The sequence below is a fragment of the Neolamprologus multifasciatus genome, chromosome 16 (genome assembly GCF_963576455.1).
Source record: "Neolamprologus multifasciatus chromosome 16, fNeoMul1.2, whole genome shotgun sequence".
Lineage (NCBI taxonomy): Eukaryota > Metazoa > Chordata > Actinopteri > Cichliformes > Cichlidae > Neolamprologus > Neolamprologus multifasciatus.
In genome coordinates, this window is record NC_140454.1 from 9,521,206 (window position 1) to 9,532,160 (window position 10,955).

The following is a 10,955-nucleotide window of genomic DNA, read 5'->3' on the forward strand; positions in this document are numbered from 1 at the left end:
TATTTTTCAACATTGCTGTCAGTATATATCCTATAAATTTGAGGCTATATCAGTGTCCTTTTAGGAAGTTGGTTTCAAGTCATTAAAAGATTCTAAAGCAAGTCTAATGTACTATAATTGCTGCCAAATTAACAGCTGCCTGACATGCATCTAAGAAAAAGGTGTATATAATCCAAAATCCTTCAGCCTCAGGCCACAATGAGTTTAGAGGTATGTGGAGGAGTTAGTGGAAATTAAAGTATGCTTACTGATAGTGGGCATTGTTGAGGAAAAAGGAGGTATTATTGGACTTTTAAAGTACGTGGGTTTCTTTTCTGCTTTTACAGTCACAACATGGAGCTTGCCAAAAAGTTCTCAGAGTAAAAGCCAGTTACTGCTTCCAACACATGGCTTACTCCTTCATTTTTTTCTTCATCTCACAAGAAGCTTATAGTGCGTTTGTTTGACATGCGGCTTAAACTGTTAGCTTGGCGTTTCTCAGGCCGATAGCTGTGCCCTCAGCCACGTCAGCTCAGGGAGGCTTTTCCCCTGCCAGGCTGACCATGACCTGTAGTTTTAATATCTCTGCTCTGACTAAGAGAAAAAGAAATCTGTTATTCAAATTGACACATTCTTGGTTTCGGTCCTCTTTTGGACAGGGAGAGAGAGGCTGAGAGCTTCCTCCTTATAAATTGTACAGTAAATCTGTGATCTACTGTTGTATTCTCTGATGTACTTTTGAAGTACTTTTTAGCTAGTTGTTGTTGTGGACATCAATGATTTAATTCTGATTCTCCCACTGCTCACCCCCCATCTGGTAGCAGAAGATGGTTGCTCCACCCTTACCCTGGTTCTAAGGAGATTTCTTCCCATTACAAGCGAGTTTTTCTTTCCCACTGTTGCTTACTCATAAGTTGGAATTTGTGGAAATGAAAGCATGCTTACTAATAGTAGAGAATAAGGAGATTGCTGGCGTTCACAGTACAGTGGATTCATTATCTTCTTCGCTTCTTCCCACTGTTGTCTGATTGTTGCACGATTAGGAGCTGTGGGCGATCGTGGCTCAAGAGTTGGGAGTTCGCCTTGTAATCGGAAGGTTGCCGGTTCGAGCCCCGGCTCGGACAGTCTCGGTCGTTGTGTCCTTGGGCAAGACACTTCACCTACCGCCTACTGGTGTTGGCCAGAAGGGCCGATGGCGCGATATGGCAGCCTCGCTTCTGTCAGTCTGCCCCAGGTAGGGTTGCCAACTCCCTGAGAAATAAATAAGGGACACCTCGTGGCCAGGGCCGGGCGACCCAGTTGTCTTCACCCTTCCCAGTGTGGTGAATTTTTTAGCTCTTTTTTTGTGTGTGAAATTATTTTTTTTAACCATTTGACTTGAATTTGATTTAAGTAGATGCGTATTCTTTGTGATATCAACACATGGGAAACAAAAATCATTTAGCCATTTATTTTTAGCTCAAAATGACAACATTAACACAATAAAACAGGTCTCTTTCTTAAACAGAAGCCTGTCATGCTTAACTTTTGATAATAAAAGTAAATCTTTCTTTAAAAGAACTCTGTCCTGCTTAACTTAAAATTATATAAATTAATAGAAAACAATAGAAAGAAAAATATTCTTGTAACAGTGCACATTTAGTGCATTTAGTGCAATTGGCTTCAGCAGAGGCATTATTTCAGCTTTTGCTCCCGTTTGTAAACCCACTTGTTCCCATGATTACGCGTCATAACTCATCATCATTATTCATCTATGTATTACTTTTATGTATTACTCATCTATTTGTTGTAATCATCTATCCTTGCAGTTGTTTATTACACAAAATAAATTATATTATCACACTTCTGGCCACATAGCGCTGATATTCACTGCACATGCCCATTTTAACCTTAACCAGAGGGTTTAAAAACAAACAAACCAGTGTTTACCATATCTGGTTCGTGGCCTGGTAGACAAAAATTGGTTAAGGGTTCCCCGAGCTTTCACGCCCCTCATGTTCTTCATGTGCCCACCATTAGAAGCACGCCTATGGAAAAAGTGCGCCGGCACACAGTGCAGTGCGCTTTATAGATGTTATCGTGCACTTTTCCAGCCAGGTGTTTTCCTTTTCCCATTCTTCCCTGCACTTTTGCAGCCTTTTTTTCTTTCTCTGAGAGGAACAAACATTGCTGGTCTAATGCTGGGCTTACACTGTGCGATTTTTGGCCCATTTTGAGCCGATTTTTGAGTCGTGCGACCAATTTGGTGATCGGCCCGATTTTGGCCTTTATCGTGCATCGTGTAGTATACGTGGGGTAACGAGAAGCGATTAACACCTCACGACCAGCTCCCGATCATCAATCGCTCGTGAGGGTGTCACCGCAGCCGCTCACACTGCTCACGCGCAAACACGTAAACGTCGGTGAAAAAGACGGAGCAGCACGGCTGTGCAGCGTGTGATCTGGACACAAGCGATGGAGGCACAACTTGTAGAACTTTGGAAAGCTCATCCGAGCCTTTTCGATGTGGCATCACCAAATTATCACGACCACAACAACCGTGAAAATAGTTGGATTTACATTGCTGCTCAATCACAGCTGCCTGATCATGTTTGTCATTAGTAATTTAGCAAAGTTGATGGTGGTGTGTGTCTGTGTGAGTGAAAGACAAAGAGGGAGAGCGAGCGACAGATTTTCTGTTATAACCTTCATTTTATGGAGGCACAGTGTGACTCAGGTCGCATCAGAGCATCGGGCGGTATAGTGTGAGACCTGCATCGTGACCTACGAACTTATAACCCATGCGAGCCAATCGTGCAGTTTGAAAATCGCACAGTGTTTGCCCAGCTTCAGGTGTACTGTCGTCTGAGACTTGCACCGCAGTGTCGGCGTTTGTTTCCCTGTTGGCCATGCTTTTTGTTGTGGTCATCTGTTGTCTTCCGGTATTTTCTCCGCAAGCGACCTTTCCTCAACCAATGAGATGAGCGGTAATCTGAATTGTCATACTCGAATTGTCATAAGTGTGCTGTCAGCTCATTGGTCACAAAGCAGGGGCGGGGCTGGGAATTATGTTTTCAAACAAAGCGTTAATTACATTAAAACTTATAGACTACTTTTGATTCTCACTGTATTACGGGACAAAGTGCGTCCCTTATTAGCTCAATACGGGACGTGTACTTTTGTTTCTAAATACGGGACGATTCCGTTTTTTAAGGGACGGTTGGCAACCCTAGCCCCAGGGCAGCTGTGGCTACAACTGTAGCTTGCCTCCACCAGTGTGTGAATGTGAGAGTGAATGGGTGGATGACTGGACGTGTAAAAGAGCTTTGGGGTCCCTAGGCGGGACTAGTAAAAGCGCTATACAAATACAGGCCATTTACCATTTACCATTCTGTGTAACATGTGAACAGTCAGAAATGAGTGTATGGAAGTTTCTTCCTGTTAACCCTTTAAAGCCGGTCAGAGCGGGCACGCTCCGTTTTGCGTAACTATTTTTAAATCCCGGTAGCTCTGCAACCACGTGAGCTAGCGCAATAATTTTTTTTGCTTCTGAAACCGGAGGAGTTGTACTTACATCTTATGCCATCAGCTTGTCCTCGGTCACAGTTTCCTTCCACATATAGCTTTGCAAAAACTGCATAAAAAGCACTTGCAGCAACAAAAACATAATATTCCAGAAACACGCTTTGCTGATCCGATCAGCTGTTTGTAACACTTCCTATGTCCATCAGCACGAACTTTCACATGTCCGCCATGACCTGCCCAAAACCGGAAGTGACGTCATTTCGCGGAAATGTAGTTTTTCACCATCAGGGCCTCATGAGCCTATACTGGTGTTTTTAAAAGTTATGTTTGACTTTATGACTTTCTGTGTCGTTTCTGGGATGCTTAGGACTCATATTGCACTGCTGGAAATAGTTTATTTTGATGCATATGCTGCTTTTTTGCAAATCTGCATTATAATATATATTTTCATTTCCTGCAGTGTATAAAAATTGGTGTATTTCAAAAATAAAACTATGAAGACACTCAAAATAAATTTCCTGTGGTGGGAAACTATTTTGTGCAACTTTTTTGTATTTACAGTTTTGAGGGATAAGCCTCTTAAATTTCTCTAACTAGAAATATATGTTAAAAAACAAAAACGATTTTCAATTTTTTTGTAGTTTATTGCACTTTTTTGCAATTTATGTAATTACTATGCACTTAATGCAGACATATCATTAAAATTTGGGCTATAATGGTTGTATTGATGTATAGCAACTTGAAATGCTCCCAAAAATGGCTCCACAGCATGTAAAAATATAATATAAGCTCTGGCGGACTTGGTTCTATGGTAGGTCTTAAAGGGTTAAAGCAGAGTTTTTCCTCCCCACTGTTGCCAGTCTCTGTATTACTGTAGGGTCTTTTGTTTGCCTGTGATTTGCAACTATGTAAAATTGAATTCATTTGGTGACTTTGACGATTGCAAAGATTGTCTTTGTGTTACAACATGTGACCTTGTAGTCATATTTACAATAATAAACATGAAGTTAAGGTTTTTATATTGTTCATGACTAAAACAGAAAGCCACTATTTGTCTAAAATGAGGAGAAATTATTCTAGGTGTGTGAAAATTGCTGCCTCTCAAGTCCAACATTTCATCAACCAAGAACCCCAACCTCTCTCTATACTGATTTTTACGGGTCTATAACAATATAAGGAGACATCCTCCATCCTTTCCATTGAGTGTGCTTTCTGTTGCCACTGAAGGTTGCACACAACTATGGAACGTAATAGGCTGCTTGCAGTAACCTTGTTATGGAACAATAAAAATTAAAGTGTGATGTTGAAAATGAAAATTGTTGGCAATACTGAATAAAGTAAACACAATTAAATGAGGAAACCAATAAAAAGTTCTTTATGTTTTAAAGAGGCTCATACTGTAATTTATCCAAACAATGTGGAGTTATTAGATGAAACTTGGGGAGAAAGACATTTCCTCCTGAGTAAGAATGATCCAAGTCTGAACAATCTTTGAGGCTTAACACATTTGCAGTATTATTAAAAGATGCCTATAAACCGTGATTGGCCTTACAATCCAAGAAAAACATCCGGTGTCCAGCCTGGATCTCTTTACTGTGCAACATAGTCAGATTTTCATAATCATCCTCATCTGTGGTCTATTATAGCTGCTATTTCCTTCCACAAGGCATGGGACATCTATTTTTTTTATATGTGTTTGGATTTAGTCATGTTGTGTGTATTGCATGTGTCTATGGCTTAGTGGCTTGTATTTCAAGGTTAGCAGCCCCATTACTCCTACAAGAGTGAGGTCTGTAAGTTATTATCCAGTCTGTGTGGCAATATAACTAACAAGACTCCTGAGTGCAGATATAACTCATATAGCTCATTTCCACATATTTCATACAGTACAATAGTATAGTTAATATCATCATCACCTACAGATGCAGTTTAGCTTGTTTTGTGTAAATGAACCTCTATTTTTTGTTTGTTTGTTCCATGTTTATATTCTTCTTTCTTTGCTCCTTCCTGGTTCTATCCACGGCCACGATGGTTTAATTTCCACACAGAAATGCTTAAAATTCCAACATATTTCAACATGAGAATAAAAAACTACTTCAGCAGTGAATGACAAAGGGGAATTTCAGTTTGTAACACAAATGGCAGATCGAACAAAAGCAACTGAATATGATGCAAATGCCTTCCTCTTTCTTCTGGGATCCCCTTGTCAGTGAGCCCAAGCTCTCTTCACACATTCCCAGTGTATCACTGCACTGAAGCCATTAGCATAGCAATAACAGAAACTTCACATGGAAATAATTTGGGATACAGTGTGGTCTCGGCGTATTGCTCCCGCACCCAGGATGAATCAGGCAACATTCTTTCCCTCGTCTTCATATAAAACTAATGTGATGCAGGAATGTGCTTTGACCCGCTGAGTTTGGGTTTGGGGCTCATTGCAACTGGCTCTTTAATTTATCTGCATTGCAAGCGGCATCAGCGCCAGTTTCCCACTGCTTGCAATTTAACAGCATTGTGTTGTCAAATATGATAAATATCATGTATTTGATGAGCTCCTTTTCTTAAACCCCGAGGTCTAAGTCATCATTGGCAATGAATCCAACCCCAACCCCCTCATTTTTAGTTCATTTTATTTATTTAATTAATTATTTATTTAATCAAGAGAAGCAAATATGGGAGAAATGTATCTTCACTCTCAAAAGTCCTGCAGCCCTAAATTTTAGCTGGATAATTGTGGATAAGGACAAAACTGACTGTTTTGAATGGGTTTTTTAATAGATTCTCTGCCCACGTGACAAAATGTTTTTTGCATTGTTTGCCTTTGTCAACAAACCTGCTCAATTTGCCTTTCATGCAGAAATCCTCTAGTTTTCTCATGTTTGTAACCTTGCAGTTATTTCAGTTTTTAACAGCAGTTAGTCTTTTTGGTGCTTTCAGCTCCATTTTCCATTAGTTTTGTAGGTTGAAACTTCTGTTTGAAAATCAGTTTCAGCTGCTTTACAGAATAAACAGACTGGCTCTTATATAGCACTTTTCCTTTCCACTTATGCACTCTTTACAATATGCCTCATTCACACACACATTCATACAAACACTTTTTCAGTGCCTAAGCTTTGTCTCCAACAGCTACACTGCAGTGAAGACAACAGGGCAGATGACCTGCTCCATCTCCTGAGCCAGAGCCCCTGATTATGAGTGCATTTGTTTATTTTAATTTATGATGTGTATTTGTTTTGGTGATGTTTCTCCATGATGTTTCTCAGACTGTACAATCTAAAGAATTTTTAATAGAACAACAATAAAATACAGCAACAGCAACTTAATGCCTCAAGTTCCAGTGTAGTTTTCATTATTTGTGAAGTCCCTTTGGGCTTATTTTATATGTATACTGACACTTGTTAGTAACCACACAGTTATAGCATTAAGTCCTGGTGCATCTGTCCACTCATTCAAGAAAGGAAGCAAAAATCAACAAAAAATCTGTGGCTCTGTGGAAATCAAAATCTGACATTTCAAGGTTTATTTCTTTCTTGTCTCAAATCCTTATTTTTGTATCTTGACTGGGTTTCAAGTTTACAGCTCTTATCCATGAAGATAAATCCCCCCACTGACATTTAAGTCTCAGATTTAGCTTTAAATAAATTTTTACAATATGTCTGCTATGCTGTGCAGAGAACTTAAAACAAGTTTGTTTTGAAAAGCCCACATGTTAGGGTCATTAGCTGGCCTGGGCAGCACCAAGCGGGAATTGACTCATAGTCTGTCCTCCTCCACCGCAGGGCCTCTGATTTTTCACCCCTATGAAAGGCTCCCTATTGACATGATGAATGGTCTTAGCCTCATACTGGGGCATTGAGGGAAACTGAGTCATGGCCAGGAGGTCATCAGCCCGAGCTTGCTTTTTGAACATAACCATCCATATGTATATTTAGAAATACACCCATGTGCCTTAGAAGGTTAAAACACTTAGAGGCAGCGGAGCTGAGCAAACTTGATAGAAGAATCTATTCACATGAGTCAGTGGATATGTGGTAATATAAGGGCTTTTCAGAATGGTGAGGATGCCTGTGCTGTGATGCAGAGTCTGAGATGGATTTAAGGATCACTCTAAAATATAATATAATAAAAATAGTTGAAGTCTTCTTTTTGTTCCAATTTTAACTTTGTGCACTGGACTTCAGGTCAGATAATCATCTACATCCATCTATCCATTTATCCTTATCTGGGTCACAGGGGAAGCCTATCCCAGCTGCCTTAAGGTGAGAAGCAGGGTACACTTTGGACAAGCCACGTGACTGTCACAGGGCTAACACAGTGAGATAAGGAACCATTCACTCTTACATTCACTGTCCTATTTCACATAGTTTTTCCTTCCCTTGTGCTCTGCTTCACTAAATGATAATATATGAGAAACATTAGGTTATTTTAGTCACATGTAAACACTAGCTTCTCATTTCTTTTACAGTTCCTCTCTTCCCCTGAGCTGGAAACTTTGTGGGTGGAGTCGGTCAAGGATTTGCCTCTAAAGCATGCTGGGAGAGAAAATAAAAAACATTTTATTTTCTTAACTTTTTTCTGTTTTTACTTTGCTTCAATAAATAATTCCTCCTGTGAAGATGCTGCTTGATTTTTCTGTCTCCAATCATGTGTCATATAGATGTGTGCAACAGGTTTCCTTCTCACTAACCCACCAGCGGGGTCAAAAAAGAAAAGTATACCAAATGCCAGTGAGCAAGGTCAAAGGTCATTATTGTTTATGGGTGTAGCTCTGGTGGATGAAATAAACAGTACTGTTTATTTCCATGCTTGGTCTGCAGAGATGATGTTCAAGATATGTGCAGGTTTCTGGTAAACAGATGGCTGACATCTTGTTTCTATTTTAAAATATGTCTGTCTAATTGTTTCAGCCTCCCCTGTTTAGAATAGAGAGGAATTGAACACCATGAAGTGACCAAATCCACCTTTCCCTGAGCATCTTAAAATTACAGATGCAGCAGGCCACCGTTCACCCGCGCACCACAGGCCGCTTTATAGGTCACGTGAGAACTATCAGGACCCCTTAGAGCTAAATCTCAGGAAGAGCTCAGGATGCCCGTGACGTTTCAGACATGTTATACTCCTCAAGCAAGCCTTTGAACAGAACATGTGAGACACAGATGGCTGTAATCTTTGGGTGGAATGGCAGACTGTGGGAAGAGGTTAATTTTAGCAGGAGAAGGCGGTGCAGGGGAGCCAAAATGTTCTTTCTTAAACACAGTTTCCTGATTGTTTGATTGTCATTCAAATAGATACTGCCTTAGAAAATTCAATACTATACTGTATAAACATGGAACATGAAGTACCTCTCTGTGGACTTACTATTTTGTTGCTCTTTTTGATCCTGTCTCCCACACTTATTATAATTGTAATTTCTTTTTCAGCCAGGGCCAGATCTAGCCTCTTATGTGTGGGCAGTTGAAAATGAGATGTGGGTAATTTGGATGAAAAAAAGAAAAACTGCTAATAACCTACGATTTATTAAATCACTGTCCAGCTGCTGGCGTATCTGAAATGACTCTGCAAATGATGTCTAAAACAAACAACAATAATAAACTACTAAACTAATTGCTAATCAATTAACAAACTAATCAAGAATATTCAGAGCTCAGAGAGATGGCAGTGGTGTTTCTCTTTTCCCTCACCACCAACCAGTCATGGCAGATGGCTGCCCTCCCCTGTCATTCCTTCCTGTTAAAGGGGATTTTTTTTTCCTTCCTGCTGTTGCCAAGTGCTTGCTTATAGGGGTTGTCTGCCTGTTGGGGTTGTTACCATACAATATATGAATTAGCAGTATATAAATTGAATTGAATTGAATCGAATCAAATCTCTGATGATGTCAAGATTGTTTGCAAGTGGAAGGTTTGCTTTAGAGGTCTACTCTCGGCTATTCACTTAATCAGAAATCGGACCTGGCATTTGTGTTTTCTGTGCTGCTTTTTCTACCAGCTAAACAAAATCCAAAATCATTTTTCTTATCTTTTGACTTGGTAGGCAGGATACTATGTTTGCATGAGCTCAGTCAGTCCAGAGCTATAACCAGCCTGGTTTCCAGCTGTAAACCATTCCACTCTTTCATGAAACCAAACATTCAGAAATGGAAGAAATGGAAAACACAACATTACATTTTGGACATCTTTTATTTTTAAATGGGCTGCACAAGAGTTACGTAGAAACAGGAAATATCCTGTTTCTACGTAACTCTCAGCAGTGTCCTTGTCCGGATTTCTTTTAATTATTTAACAAATTTGAAAAGATACAATAGAAGGCAGTATTTCATCGAGGATGTACAATTTGTTTCTCAACATATCACAACATCAGAATGTCTCTTCATAACCCTGAAATGAATTGACCTTTGTGGTTTAATCAATTGCAATTTTTCTTCAGTCTATGTATGAAGTCCTAATGGAGAATGCCTTTTATTAAAGCACTGCCATACAATTACAATCACAATATTTTAAACACAGTTCAAAATTTAGGAAAAGAGACTGGTGCACACACCATTGAAACAAAAAAATGACATCAAGCTGTCACCAAGAACTGGCTTTCTCCATATCTTTTCCATAAAATTCAGTATTTTCAGTTTCTGTTAAGCCAAACACCAACAATTTTGGATTTTTTTTTTCTTGTTACAGCATTAAAGAACTTTTAAAAAGGATGTCTGGTATAAGAAACACAGCTCTGGTGTACAACAATCAACATGCCCTCTGACTTGTTAACTAAACCATGTTGTAAATATCAGATCATTTATCAGATTGTCTGGGTGATAAATGTTTGGTTCAGTATCAGGTCCAAATGTGATTCCTCCACTGTGACTTATGCATCTGAATCCCTCCTCCTCGATGTTGGCATCCTTCCATATGGCCATCCACTGCTGCTTATTCTGGTTCTCTGAATGTATTAAAGATCTGTTGTACAGAACCATCTGGATGGAAGCAAAATACATGGTTTGAGGCCGGCAGTCCTGGGAATGAGTTTCACCTTGGCTCACTCAGAGTGGAGCGGCCAGAGGACTTTGGTGATTTTGGATACTGAGTGTAATTACAGAGCAAATCGTGGAGACATCTGTGGAGTTTGTGCACTGAATGCAGTAATCAGTGCTCTGTTTAATTCTGTCCACTGTAAATGCAAACAATGTCCCTACATAATGTTTTTACTTGTTTATAAGAGATAAGACTTCTGTAATGGTAAGCACAAATACTCACAGGATGCATCCATACTGAACCACAAATCCTGAAACTACCAGTGTTATGATGATCTTTTCAGTTGTGCTGTGCTTAGAATGTATCTTTATTCATAAGGTTTATGGGTAGGGGGCCAAATAACAGGTATGTAAGATATAATTCCCTAAAAACATTATTCTACCAACCTAACTCACTAAATATCCTAAAATTACCCTACCCTATAAAAATAACACCAATCCAATACATTTGCAG